Source organism: Perognathus longimembris, chromosome 24 (genome assembly GCF_023159225.1).
Source record: "Perognathus longimembris pacificus isolate PPM17 chromosome 24, ASM2315922v1, whole genome shotgun sequence".
NCBI classification, from domain to species: Eukaryota; Metazoa; Chordata; class Mammalia; order Rodentia; family Heteromyidae; genus Perognathus; species Perognathus longimembris.
Window position 1 is genome coordinate 6107665 of NC_063184.1, and position 15203 is coordinate 6122867.

Below are 15203 nucleotides of genomic sequence, written 5' to 3' on the forward strand. Positions count from 1 at the left end.
AATTATTCTCTCAGAGAACAAAAACACCTAAGATGCCAGATATCAGATTCAGAGCTTTCTCACTTGCATGTTATAAATCAGTCATAGCTCATTTGACCACCTGGTATTGTTGGTTAGCAGTTTCAGTATGACTGAATCACTTTTTAATTAATTTTTACTTGTGCTTTGAGAAATTGGCTTGGTTCTCTTTACAAGTGCTGTAAACATGCCATGTAATAAATGATTAACACTTAATGGTACAACAGAATTATTCCTTTCTTAGATGTATGTGTGGTAAAGTCAATATACATATTTATATAATTTCTTCAAAATTTTATACATAATTTGATATTTCTAATAACTACACATGTATGCCATGTGTATAACATGCTAACGTACTTTAACTGTGATCTTAAAACAATAAATTATTTAATAATAATTTATAATATTAAAAACATATATGTTGAATTACAACAAGCTGTTTGGAATGATGACAATTCCTGTTGATAAGAAATGGTAAGATCTCTGCTTATTCTCCTTACTTCATAGGGAGTGGCCTTGGATACACAGGGAAGAGGACATATCCTGCAGTTCCACGCCTTGTTGTGTGAGCGGGACCCTAGCTGCTGCTCCTGTTCCCTTGCACAGACCACAGGGACAGAAGTAGGAGCCTCAAGTGGGGCTGCCAGCACTCAGGGTCACTTTCCAGGCTGACAAGAATGAGGACATCACTGTGGTGAAGGACATCCTGCTTTTCAGAAAATGTGATTGATGAAAGAATCCACTTCATCTCGCCCAAAGTCTTGGAGGCGTTCTGGTATTTATGCTATATCAGTTTCTGATGAAAAATTAAAAAGAAGAGTAGCTGAGGAGCTGGCATTGTGGCAAGTCAAAAAGGATTCTGAAGGTCAGAGACAACTATAGCAAGCCAAGCAGCTGTAGGAGAGAAGGCTGCAGCCAATGAGTGGTGAACCAGAGCCATTATGCTGGAAAGGATAACAAGGGGGAAGGAGAGCCAGAACGCAAAGCACCTGGCTAAGTAGCTGGAAGAAAAAGACCAAAAGATAAAGAAGCAGAATGCATTCCACACAGAGCAGCTGGGTAGAATAGAGAAGAGGAGCTCAATTACCGCCAAGCAATGTCAGAAAGCTGCGAAGAAGTAGAAGCGAAGTTCAAGCAGTATAAGTATGAGTATCATCTGGTTTGTGCTGATGTGCACATGAAAATCCTCCAATGTTGCCCCAGAACAGCAAGCAGCCCCTCAGCTGCCCCACTCTGGCCAGCCAACACATGCTGTGTTCCAACCATAACAAACAGGCCATGATAAAGAAGGATAAAATCAACTTTCAGAACGTGCAAATCTCCTTCCATGTAAATTCCAGAGGCAGAACATGTTTTCCCTAATAATAAAATAATTCAAATAAGAGAGAAGAGAAGCCCCAGAAAATGAATTGGGCAGAAATTTATCGTGTTTTGATCAGCAATATTTTGAGAAGCCAAGGCCTAAACCAGGGACCAACCATCAGAAGATATACTGAGAATCACACAAATGGGGTTTTCATTTGTGATGAATAAAAGAGGAGGGATGTCCTTTTCACGTTTTTTGTAATTTCTATCCATTTCCATTGACATGAAATGTTTCTCTCCACACCAAACTCCCCCACTGGTGGAGCTCCTCTTTAGGAAAGCTGGGAGGGGAGAGGAAGGGAGGCTAAACTAATTGGGGTGGTGAGAGGAGAGCTAGAGATTGCAATACTGAGTAGAATTATCTAGGCTGTGACTTGTGGGATTTTTTTTCACTTTTCTTCTTTGATTGTTTAATAGCTGTTCATTTTAACTTATTGTGATCATCATGTAAGAAGATAAAGAGGAGAGAAAATGTATCTCTTTCATTGTAATAATGTTTTATGGTTACAATGAAATAAGGCATTTTTATCAATGCAGAGAAAAGTTGGCTTATGCAACCTCTACCTGTGAGTAGTGAGAATTTCACTTACTATCAATAATAAATATATTTTCTGACAAAGGGAAAAAATAAATAACAAGGCCATAATGTTTATTAAAAAAGAAAGTCTATTCACATGAAATGTAAGGCCAAATGTGACCAAAGTCTATTGAGTAAATATATAGAATATCATAAAAAATCACTGTACAATTAAAACAGTTAATGCATAGAAATGAAAAATGCAGAACAGCACTGTATAATTCCCAAGTGACCATGTTTCCATCCATTGGCTCCAAGGGACTCATTGCTATCCCTCACCATGGAATTCTTCGTGCTTCACACCAGCTGGAACTGTGTTGGACTTTCAATATCACAAGACGACAATGGTTTCTGGACCCTTACAGAACTGAGATAAGATATGGAAAATAATAGATTCTATGTAGGTCTAGAGATATCTATCACAAAATATATCATGTCGAAGATAATCAGCATCAGAATAGTTTATCACCAGATTAATGAACATTTGGCCAATGTCTTCATCATTCCTAATGAATACCAACTACATTTAATGATGTGTGTTGAACAATTCTTAGTAAAAGGCAATGTTTGTGTCATGAACACACAGTGAGATTTAGCGATGAGAAAGAGATATATTTCATGCTAGGCGCCTTCTCTATACCTCTCATATTTTCACATCATAACCTGAATTTTTCAGCATTCAGATTTTGTCATAGCAGTGAACCCTTACAAATGCCCAGAAAACTTTTCCTTGTTAGTCTATGGTTTCTCCCTTTTAATTGGTCAGATTCTGTGTCTGTCTGTGTATGGTGAAAGAACTGTCCTCATGATGCCTCTTGGATTGGTTATCTAGATACATTTTTAAAGTGATTATGTCTGGACAGAGTTAAAATGTTACAATACTGTAAATTCTATGGCCCTGGCTCTCCATGAGATGCTTCTTCATCAAACAAAAGCATAAGCATTGGGAAATAGAAAAAGACAGTGTGATCCCCTATACAGTTAAGGCCTTTTGTGTTGGATGGCACACGTCAAGAAGAAAATCATTTCCTAGAGGGTTCTCTTACCCTGTGAAATGAAATATTACAAGTATTTTTTTCAAAATCTAATAAATTGTACTTGTCAAATGTCTTTGAGGTACTTTAGGTTCATGTGCTCTTTAGGAAAAGCAAGCCAGTAACAAGGAATAAATATATTCTAATGGTCTATAAATCCTTTTAGTTACAAATAACCCCCAGATTCTCATAGCTAAACTTTTGGCAGTGATCAATTCACCTTTCCCACTGAATTTCATAAGTAATAGAAAAAGCTGACCTGTAACCAGAATTATCTATATTCTTCATTGGTGACCCTGGTTTATTCTACCTTAGATATTAAAATTTTATCCGACGCAAAATATAGTTATTTTTAAAGTTAGTGGTTGTGGAAACTTCTAGCTAAGCAACTAAAAATTGTCTTAGTCAAGACCACTTTTGTGAAATTGGGATTTCTTGGAAAGAGGCCTTATACTCCTTTGTTAAGTGACCAGAATTCAGAAAGATTAATTTTAGTCCTGCAGAGATTTGCTTCTGGGATAGTTCTTTAAATGTTTCTGCTATTCTTTTTTTTTTTTTTTTTTTTTTGGCCAGTCCTGGGCCTTGGACTCCGGGCCTGAGCACTGTCCCTGGCTTCTTCCCGCTCAAGGCTAGCACTCCGCCACTTGAGCCACAGCGCCGCTTCTGGCCGTTTTCTGTATATGTGGTGCTGGGGAATCGAACCTAGGGCCTCGTGTATCCAAGGCAGGCACTCTTGCCACTAGGCTATATCCCCAGCCCTCTGCTATTCTTGAATTCTGCACCAAAAATTAAAGGCAATCACAAGCTTTTCTCAGTTCAGTTTTTCTGTCTTAACTATGCGATGCCTTCAGTCAAAGATGATGTGGTTTTTTTGGAGTCAGGCTTTCTGTGGAATACCCAGTTCAAGAATCCTGTTGGAGATCAAGTGATTTTTCATGAGAAAAGAAAGTTAGAGGCAGACTATGACATTATGAACATTTGGGATAGTCCAGAAGTGTCGGGAGCCGAGCTAGCAGCTAAGCTCATCCTGACCTCTGGCTGTGCCGATGTCGCCAAGATGTCGGGGAGTCAAACTTGCACCTAGGTTCATTTTCACCTCTGGCTGTGCTGTTACCGCCAGGATATGCTAAAGGCAAAGTCCACAGCCACTGTCCGGAATTGCTTTGTTACCTTGTGTTTACTGTAATCAAATGTTGTAAACTTCAAAGCCTCTTTGTGTTCTGGAATTTTAACAATCCTATGCTATTCCCTGGTTCCAAAACTGCATATAAGCTGGGAGTTGGAATAAACTGTTGCTGCAGTCTTGAGGTTCAACCTTACGGCTGCAGACCTCCCGTACCCCATCTTTGTCTCTTGTCTTTTTTCTCTTGCCTTATTTTTCCTTTTCCGTATCCCTGCCGCCCCTCAGTCAGGATTTCTGTTCCCCTGCCGGCTGGCCCGGCAGGCAGAAGGACTTGAACTTGAGATGAAATTAGGAAATTTTGACTATATATTTTACATGTCCTTCAACTGTCTTTATCTGCAGAGATGATAAAGTGGATCAGAGGAACTACAGATGTGGTTTTATTCTAACATCGAATGATGGTGTGGACATATAGGCAGACAAATTCACCCTTACAATTTGAATATGTTTGTGTGCCCACATCTTAGTTCTGAAATACTATCAACTCAAGTGACTGAGGGTTGATTATTGTGTTTTGAAATAAGCCCAAACAGGAAAGCCTGAGATGCTATTATCTTCATTTACTCACCAAAACCCTGGAAAGGAGGTGTGGATCAAGTGTAGCCTCAAACAGCAATGCTCAGATAGGAAGCCCAGGACCTGATTTTAAGACTTATATTTAGCACTCACAGAAAGAAAAAATTATACACTATGTACTAACTCACAACTTAATTTTACCCATTATATATCCAACTTAAGAAATTGTACTGCCTGACTATTGGATAGAAAAGGAACTTAATGTAATAGGGCTGACCACTGGTGGCTAATATGTAGAATTCTATCTACTCAATAGTCAGACATCTTCAGACCTCGGGCTACAGGCCAGTTTAAAGCCAAACCAGACAGAAAAGTCTCTGAGACATTTATCACAGTAAACCACCAAAAAATGTAAGTGGATCTGTGGCTCAAGTAGTAGAGTGCCATCTGTGAGCACAAAAAGGTCAGTATAGTGTCCAGAGCCCATAGTCAAGCCCAAGCATCAGCACAAAAACATTTTAAGTGTTTTCCTGGATATTGATTTATAATTCTTCATAAAATATAAGTTATATCTTTATTAGCAGGTTTCTAGCACTGTGACAAAGTGTCTGAAGAATCACTTTCTGTGTCTGACAGATTTATTTTGCTCCCCCTGTGGAGATTTCATTCAATACTTAGTTGGCTTGCTGCTTAGGCATCTTTGAATTCAAGGAAGCTCTATAGGGCTGGCTAATAGGACTTAGTTTTTCACCATTAGTTTCCACCTCATAAATATCCCATATTTCTGAAGAACTCTGTCGACTAGAGATCAAGTCATAGAATACATGTCTTTGGGAATCATAGAATATAGGTCTATAACAGTATTCAATGAATCCATTGTATTTTAGAATAGAAATGTTATACTTAATAATCTATTTCTTCAATTCCCTGAAATTCTTCATGTGTTGGCTAAAAGCCTGAATACTTGCTGACACACATCTCATCTTCCTCACCCTCTTAACCCTGTCTGCCATGAGAGTAGTGGTCCTGGATTTAGGAAATAGAAGGAGGGAAAGACTGTCTGTTGTGTTGATTGTTCCACCTGCCCATATAATAAGATTGATAGTAGGACAAGTAAGTCTTTGAGTTATGAAGAAACTCTTCATCTCTCCCTAGTTTTTCCCAATTGAACTAAGGCAATGCGATAGTGCTGTATTAGTATTACAAGGATGTCTTGTCTCTCCACTTCAGTTTAATTGTGAGAACTGATGGTATTCCTTGGTGAACTATCACAGACCATAGCTTTCAATTATACATTTAATTCATATTTACTAAGCTGTTTTAGGAAAAATTTTCTCCAAGAAGTACCTTTTAACACTATCCATTAAGGTAAGTTCCAACTCTAACCAGAAATTAAATAAGAATTTTATTTAGGACAGTGTTCATCAGAAAAGTTACATTTTTTACAGTGCTCCAGTTTCTTCATTCCACAAACAAAGTATTCTGACCATTGTATTTGGTTTAAGAAATGAAGAGGGTATACAGCATTACTCTACAAAATTACAGTGCTTTCTCTGTTCTCGTTGCTTCACAGGTGAGGAGAGATTAGGAGAGAGAAATATAATGAAATGAATTCAAGGACTAAGTAAGTATTTCACAGAGACATGTAGGAAAGAATAAACTGTAGTATTCACAATTTTCAATATGGCTGCAGAGATCTTCACATTTCCTTAATAAGCAACAAAGAAGGTATGCAAAATAGTTGTTAGCACACTAAAATCTCAAAAGTAGAGCATTAGCAATATGTGTTATAATTACTACTGGAAAAATAAGTTGAAACAAGTGTCCAAAGAAGAGGGTGGAAATCAGAGAGACTTATGCTGTAAAAAATAAATGAAAAATATTTTATGGGAGTCAATGCTGACATGTTATGATTATGACAAATTGAAATTTTTCCTAATTTCTTTGAAGAAAAAGAAGAACACAAAAATAGGATGGTAGGTTTTACTTCTCACCAGATATCAACCAGTGTGCCAATTGTCCAAGCCATCAGTATGCCAGTACAAAGAAAAACAAATGCCTCCTGACAGCTGCACTTTTCCTAGCTTTTGGAGATTCCTTGGGCATGGCTCTCGCTTGATGGTCTCCTTGCTTCTCCATGCTCATTGCTATTTTTCATGGGGTTTTGTTCTGTCAGCTACATCCTGGTCATATATTTCATAATATGATTCATATGTTCTTTGTTTTACTTGTTTAGTCTGTTTTTCTGTTCCTATTTTATCTGTTTTAAATGTTTCTTGCTCTTTATTGGCTATCAGAACACAGTCACTCATATCCTACAACAAACCCCATGTGAAATTTTGTTCACTGTGGCCAAAACTATGACTATGGTTCTGGTCTTCGATGCCATTTCTTTAGGGAGCAGGATGAGGTGTCTGTTTTTGGCATCAAAGGCCCCCAAAATTCATCACACCCATCTGTACCCAGTTCTAGGCAAAGAAGTCTCTCTTTAGATTATGGCTGGGAAACTCTCCTTCCTTCATTAATGCAGATGAACATCATCATCCAATGTAACAAGGGTTTGCTCATTGCCATCTACTGAGTCCTGGGATAACTTGGCTGTCTGACATGGCCAGTTTCTCGGTGGCTTTTCTGGCCTCAAACCTTCCTGACATGTTCAGTGAAGCTAAATTACTGATATTCATCATGCTGGTGTTCTGCACCATCTGGGTCAACTTTCTGCCTACCTTCCACAGCAGCAAGGGAAAGGTCAAGAATACTTCTGGAGGTCTTCTCTATCATGGTTTCTAGTGCCAAGCCAATGGGTTTTTGCCTCCAAGAGCAACATCATCTTGTTAAGGCTAAAGATACTTCTCAAGTACAGAAATTTAAAAGATAATGAAGAAACAGACTTCGAATGTCCTTTGCATAAAAGAAATGCAAAGCCAAACGATACTGAATTTTATCACACTCCTGTAACAGTATCTATCAGCAAGAACACAAATAACAAACGCTGGCAAGAATGAAGGGAAAGGGAATACTTACACACAATTCTTGGGAATGTCATTGCCTGAAACTACCATAAAAATGTTTGTAGGTTCCTTAAGAAAGTATAAACCGATTCAGTATGTGAACCAATAACCCTCTGCAGAGCTAACATATGCTACCTAGAATTGAAAAATTAAGTAATAAAATCCTATATAAAGTTATGAGCATAGAAGTACAAAAGGCCAATGGAAACTTCATTTCAAACTTTTTTCTCCTATTAGGGGCTGGGAATATGGCCTAGTGGTAAAGTGCTTGCCTCGCATATGTGAAGCCTTGGGTTCGATTCCTCAGCACCACATATATAGAAAAAGCCAGAAGTGGTGTTATGGGTCAAGTGGTAGAGTGCTAGCCTTGAGCAAAAAGAAGCCAGTGACAGTGCTCAGGCCCTGAGTTCAAGCCCCGGGACTGACAAAACAACAACAACACCAACAAAACCAGAAATATTTTTCTCATATTATTTTAAAGTACATATGTATCTTTTTTTAAACCATCATGTACATGGGCTTCCACTACAGCAAGTTTGTGCAGAGTGTTCACTGCCCTGAAGTCTCCAGCACCATTGTGGTTTCTGCATGGAATTTGAGTCTAATATCTTTTCACTAGTACAAAACTTACAGTTGGGTTTTGATAGTAATGATTGACATAGTGAAGGATTTCCTCTACTCCCATATGTTCTCAGACCAGTGCATCATGAAAAATAATACCTTTATCTATGTTAATGTGTTTAGTAAAATTTACCTATGACAAGATGAAAGATCAGAATGCATTCGGTCTTAGAAGTTGTCAAAATATATTAATACAGAAATTATATGCAGATATCTCAATAAGATGCTGCTTATTTCAGCAATATCACTTCTCAGTGAGTACTTAAGCAGTTGCATTTGTGGAGGCCTGTGCACATGGAAATTTTGTGGAAACCTGCCTGAATCTACTAGCAATGTTCTGTTTCTATTCTGGATATTGAGTGTATAATTTGACCCACTGTGTGTGATGCCCTAACAACTTGGGTTGATCATCCACTGGCATACTTTTTTCTAGCCATTTTGACTTGAAATTCTCTGGTGTAATTCAGTTGCATCACCCCAAATGGCCTTCATGCACATAGATTCTTGACACATGTATTGGACCAAATCTATCCAAGTTATTTATATCTCTAGGGCCTCACTATCTGTGGTCTTGCAGGAAATCACAGCACCTGGGATGAAGAAGGAAATCTACAAACATGTTTTCCAGCTTACCTTTTCCTCCTGAATGCAAGACCTCAGGTGCAGAGCCCCAGGGAAGGGTTTTACACATTCTTCCTGGAGACTTACAAGAGGTTTCTTTGGAAGGTGGGCTACAGTAAACATCTCTGTGAATAAAAAGGCACATATTCACATATGTGAAGATACATGAATATATATATACATGTGTGTGAAGATACATGAATACGTATATACGTGAATGTCTCTGTGTGTGTGTGTGTGTGTGTGTGTGTGTGTGTGTGTACCTGAAATAGTAGGCCTCACTTCCAGCTCAGATTTCAGCTTGGCAGAAGCTTCAGGGATGTGCCTCTTGATTTTCACATTCCTTCTTCTCCAGTTTCCCCTCTTTGTCAGGTCTTTCGCTGGCCCTAGCTGCTTGTCTACCATGAAGCCACAAGCACATATGGATGGAGATGCAATACTTGCTGGGTTTTTCCCCTCTACACTTTGGGAACAGACAGCAGTAACAGTGATGGTTCAGGGTATGAGGAGAACAGGCAGTAAGTGACTCATCCATTTTTTTTTCATTTACTGTTCTATTCTCAGGATAGGCAATGAATGAAGGAGCTCTGGGTGCAGAGATGAGTGTTTTCTTCCTGTTTACCCTAGCAACCACTCTTATTGCACCACAAACAGGTTGGTTCCATTATTTTATCTTCTATCTACTGTTGAGTAAATTTCTACCCACTAATAGAAAGGAACCAGGTTCCCTTCCTTGTAGCTTGTCTTTCCAAGGTTGTAAGCACTTCACTTTACTCTAGTATCTTCTCTACCCCAGATGTCACTGCAGAGGATAAAATGATATATCTAGAAACAACCTGAGTAAGTGTCACAAGTTCTGAACTAAAAGGCGGCAGATACATTTCCATCACCACATGCCGTGGTCTAAGAACGTGTCTTTGGTAGCAATTATATTTTTAGGACATGAAAAATTTCTTATTGTAGACTGCTGGCTCATGAGGGAATACTTACTACTCAGGAGGCTCATATCTGAAGATCAAGATTTGAAGACAGTACAGTCATGAAAATTCCTGAGACAATTATCTCCATTTAATCATTCATAGCTGGAAGTGGAGGTGTGGCTCATGTAGCAGAGTGATAGGCTTGAGCAAAAAAGCTCAAGGATGCTGTCCAGGCTCTAATTCCATGGCCTAGGACACATATTCTGTCTCTGTGTCTGTTTCTGTCTGTCTGTCTGTCTGTCTGTCTGTCTCTCTCTCTCTCTCTCTCTCTCTCTCTCTCTCTCTCTGCTCTGCTCAATTACTATAGACACAGAGTTGCTGTTTCAAAATCAGCAATGTGTCATTGTTACTGCAGTTCAGATATCTGCACATGCATGTCATTTTGCTCTGGTGCATAGGGTCACACTGATAAATGGTTATTTCTTCCTTTTCAAAAACATATACATCACAGTGTCTTTAAGGCATTTTTAGAACTATCTTCTCAGGCCTTCCTTGTCTATCAGGCCTGGTTATTTTCCATGAGAATTAAGCTTCTTTAATTTCCTTTTTCTTTTTGTATTTCTAGGGATTCTTGCCATCGATTTTGAATCACTTGTATTTCTTTTTTTTTTATTATTTTGCCAGTCCTGGGCCTTGAACTCAGGGCCTGAGCCTTGTCCCTGGCTTCTTTTTCTTTTCTTTTTTTTTTTTGCTCAAGGCTAGCACTCTGCCACTTGAGCCACAGCGCCACTTCTGGCCATTTTCTATATATGTGGTGCTAAGGAATCGAACCCAGGGGCTTCATGTATACAAGGCAAGCACTCTTGCCACTAGGCCATATTCCCAGCCTGAATCACTTGTATTTCTATGTTGCCTCTGATGTTTCCTTCTTTGAGCAATTTATGTTGATTTCAATATATTAATTTCTTTAGAAGCTGACCACACATACACATGCCATTGTGCAGAAGACAAAGGAAAAAGAAAAAATACTTCCATCCCTTTTATTCCTCTATGTTCTTTCCAGTATCTCAATCTAGATGCGAGGAAAAGTGTTGTGATTGGTTAAATTTCCCACGGTGGCCTTGGAAGTTGAATTTCATCCCCCGATTTGGAGGGTTTTCACTCCATAATGAGCGCCTTCTGATGAGATGACTGCCTTTGGTTTCATTACCTTAGTAAGAATAAGGTTCACTCACCTGATATTTAAGCTTTTGTTCTGGTTGATATTGCAAGAAGAGCTGTTCATTTTCTTGGGTTTATGAGCAGAGTTTGCTATAGAATCTTCATTAAATGATGATTTGATTCTGAAAAATGCCCTTAAATTGAAGATTTGTTAGTTAACTGGATCTGAGATATAATTACATAAAATTAACTGGGATACTTGAAATGTATGGTTTCTCACATAGGTGCAGATAGTTACCCAAGGTGAATGCCACAAAACGTTTGGTGTCTCATGTAAAAGTACTCCATGTTTAGTGGAAAAATTTTACCATGGTCTATGTATGTGGTCATTGAGATGAAGCAAATTCTCTCTGAAGTTAATGAAATTTCTCAATGTGAGTCATGACAAATTCACTTTATGTCCTTACCTAATCATATATACAAGCACAAGACACTATGTGTTTATTCCATCCCATTTGAGGTAATTTTTAAAAATATTCATGGGCAGAGAAGAAAGCAGTCAATCCAGAAAAGTCATATGCTGGAAATATTCCTCCAAAATTTCTATGTTTATTATGCAGGTTTATCTTCAAGAACTACCTGTTTGTTATGGCCTTGGCTTTTTCTGTTGAAAAGATCAACAAAAACCCTGATCATTTACATAACTTGAGTCTAGGATTTGATATTTATGATGTTCGATATGGAAGATATACATCATTTACAAATCCCTTCATTTTCCTCTTTGGGAAGTACAAGCTTCCAAACTACAACTTTATGAGAGACAACAAGCCTATAGCATTACTGACAGGAACTTTAGGAAAAATATCTGCCCAGACTGATACACTGCTGGACCTTTACATGTTTCCACAGGTGAGAGTGGATGGGGAGGGGGATATTAAGAATGTCAAATTGGCTGCCATTTCAGGTGCTGGGCAAGAGTGATAGGAAGAGGCTATATGTATGCACCTGTCAATTCTTATATCAAAGAACAAGTATTCAAAGATAAGGGGATATCTATAGTCACATGGGTTTGGAAAAGGGGATAGAAAAATGTAGATCCAACAAATTGATATGGGGGATGTTTAAGCCTTTTCATTAATTTTCTTTGTAAAATCAGGAAATGGAAAATGAGTTTTAAGTGTCAAGATATGTTGAGCTGTGTGCTAGAGGTTCTCATTTGTAATCCTAGTGACTCAGGAAATATATTTCTAATTAACCAGGAAAAAACAGGCTGTACTGTGTAGTTCAAGTGGTAGAGTGCTAGCTTTGAGGCAAAATGCCATGAAGTGCATGTGAGTCTGAGTCCCTGACCACTGTAGTCTCTCTCTCACACACACACACATACACACACACACACACACACACACACACACACACATGCCTAAGATTCATTGAATGAAAGAAGTCAGGCTCAGAAAGAGAAAGGAGCAATATATTCTCTCACATGCAACATTAGGTATAAAATACGAAAATGATATATTAAAAATACATGGAAAACACACATATCCACTAACATATACACATAATCACTCTTACTAAATGATTGTACATCTTAGGGTAGAATTTAATGGTGCAACCTATCTGAAAAATAGACAGTACAAAAAATGAACACCAGAAAACTGAAGTACATCGTCTCTGGGATGTTGGTAAGTATCATGGGGATGTGGAAAGGGGCACATGAAGAAGAACTAGATTGCTGGGCAAATACAACATGGTATTCCATTACATATGTGAAAATGAAAGTACTGAAGTCAGGGGATATGTGGGATGGATATAGATAAGAAGAGTTGTGGGAAACACTGACAAAAATCAAGAGGTGTTGTGCCAGTTGATATGTTGTGCAATAATTTTAAAAATTAAATTTTTCAAAAAGTAAAAAAAAATCATGTCTTCTGCTTTATTCACATGGTGACATAACATACATTGTGACTGGGATTATTATCGATGAAAATCTTCTCATTGATGCAGCATCCAGTCTTTGTTCCCTTTAGCTAACCTCTGGGCCATATGAGTATGCCCTAAGTGACAATAACAAGTTTCCTGGTCTCTATCAGATGGCCCCAAAGATACATCAATAGCCAGTGCATGGTCTTATTACTGCTTTACTTCAGCTGGAATTGGGTGGGACTGATAACCTTACAAGATGAGAATGGTTTATGGATTCTTCCTGCATAGAAAGAAGAAATGGCCAAGAACAAAGTTTCTGTAGCCTTTGAGCTCACATTCCCAAACCAGTCTATCTCAGATAGTTTGAAATTCATGGCATATTATAACAAGATTAATAAATCTTCAGCAAATGTTGTCATCATATATGCTGAAAATGAATTCCCACTATATTTAATGACATTTGTAGAGCAATTTTTAATAAAAAGCAAAATTTTAATCATGTACTCAGAGTGGGATTTATCTATGGGAAAGGGATATTTCATGCTGGGTTCATTCCATGTACCTCTCATTTTTACACACCATCACCCAGATATTTCTGGATTCACAAGATTTGTCAAGGCAATTAACTATTCGAAATACCCAGAAGACTTTTTCCTTGTTAGGCTGTGGTTTCTCTCTTTCAGTTGCTCAGTTTCTGAGTCTGATTGTATAATGTGGGAAAAGTGTCTTCATGATGCCTCCTTGGATTGGTTACCTGGGCACATTTTTGACATGATGATGTCTGGAGACAGTTATAATATATACAGTGGTATGTATGCTGTGGCCCAGGCTCTCCATGACATGCTTCTTCATCAAACATAAGTCCAAACAATGGGAAATAGGAAAGGGGTCATGCCTTCCCCTGAACAGGTAAGGCCTTCTGGGTTGGAATGCAAACACCAAGAAGAAAGTCACTTTGTAGAGCTGTTTCTTACTGTATGTAGTTCAGGGTTTTTCCAAAACTCAAGAAACTATACTTTTTTAAATACCTGTGAGATTATCTACACGTGTTCATGTGCTCTTCAGGAACAAGATATATTCCATGTTTCTAAAAAGTTTTTTGTTTTTCTTTGCTAGTCCTGGGGCTTGAACTCAGAGTCTGTGCACTGTCCATTGCTTCTTTTTGCTCAAGGCTATCTCTCTACCAGTTGAGCCTCAGCGACACCTCTGGCTGCTTTTATGTATGTGGTGCTAAGGAATTGAAGCCAATGTTTTATGTATACAAGGCAAGCACTCTACCACTAGGCCATTATCCTCAGCCATCTAAAAATATTTTAGCTACAAATAACCCCAACCTGATAATAGTTCATGTTTGAAAACCATAAGATCAATTTCCCTCTGCATTTCTTAATTAATTCCAAATGACATCCTGTACCTATTTATATTCCTCATAATACCACAGAGGCTAAACAAATACTTGGACGCTAAACCCCTCACTGTTATCTAACACTTTGTTCACAGACCAAATTAAGGATGAAATTAAGGATTCCTAAGCCACAACGACAATGAAAAATACATCACAAAGAAACCTATGGAATACAGCTAAGGCAGTACTGAGGGGCAAGATCAGTGCCCTCAGCACTCACATTAAAAGAATGGAAGCAGAGAAAGTGAATAACCTCACAATGAAACAAAAACATCTGGAGAAACAAGAAATATAGAATCTAAAATGACTAGGAGGAGAGAGACCACAAAGATTAAAGAAGTGATAAGTCTGATTGAAAACAGAAAGACCATTCAAAAAATAAATAAAACTAAAATCTGGTTCTTTGAGAAAATAAATAAAATTAACAGACCCCTCGCAAGACTTACAAAAATAAAGAAAAAGAGAAGAGACTCATATCCGTAAAAATCAGAGACTCCACCAGAAAAATTACAACAAATACACACGATATTCAAACAATCATAAGGAACTATTTCCAGAACCTCTACTCACTAAAAAACAATAATTTTACAGAAATAGATCAATTCTTAGAGAAACATAAACTGCCCAAACTGAATCAAGAAGAAATAAATCAACTAAATAAACCAATAACTTACAGCGAGATACAGGGGGTAATCAAGAACCTCCCAACAAAGAAAAGTCCAGCCAAGATGGATTCACCAATGAATTCTATAAAACCTTTAGTGAGGAGCTAATACCAATACTCCTCAAAATCTGCTGCTAAATAGAAACAGAGGGAGAAATCCCAAACTCATTCTATGAAG

General features: G+C 38.0%; 2 pseudogenes; both read left to right on the forward strand.

The window, feature by feature from the left end:
* Window positions 1-469: 469 nt before the first annotated feature.
* Window positions 470-12011, forward strand: LOC125341341 (annotated as a pseudogene).
* A 662-nt stretch (window positions 12012-12673) lies between these two features.
* LOC125341342 overlaps window positions 12674-15203 on the forward strand; it is a 33696-nt pseudogene continuing 31166 nt past the window's right edge.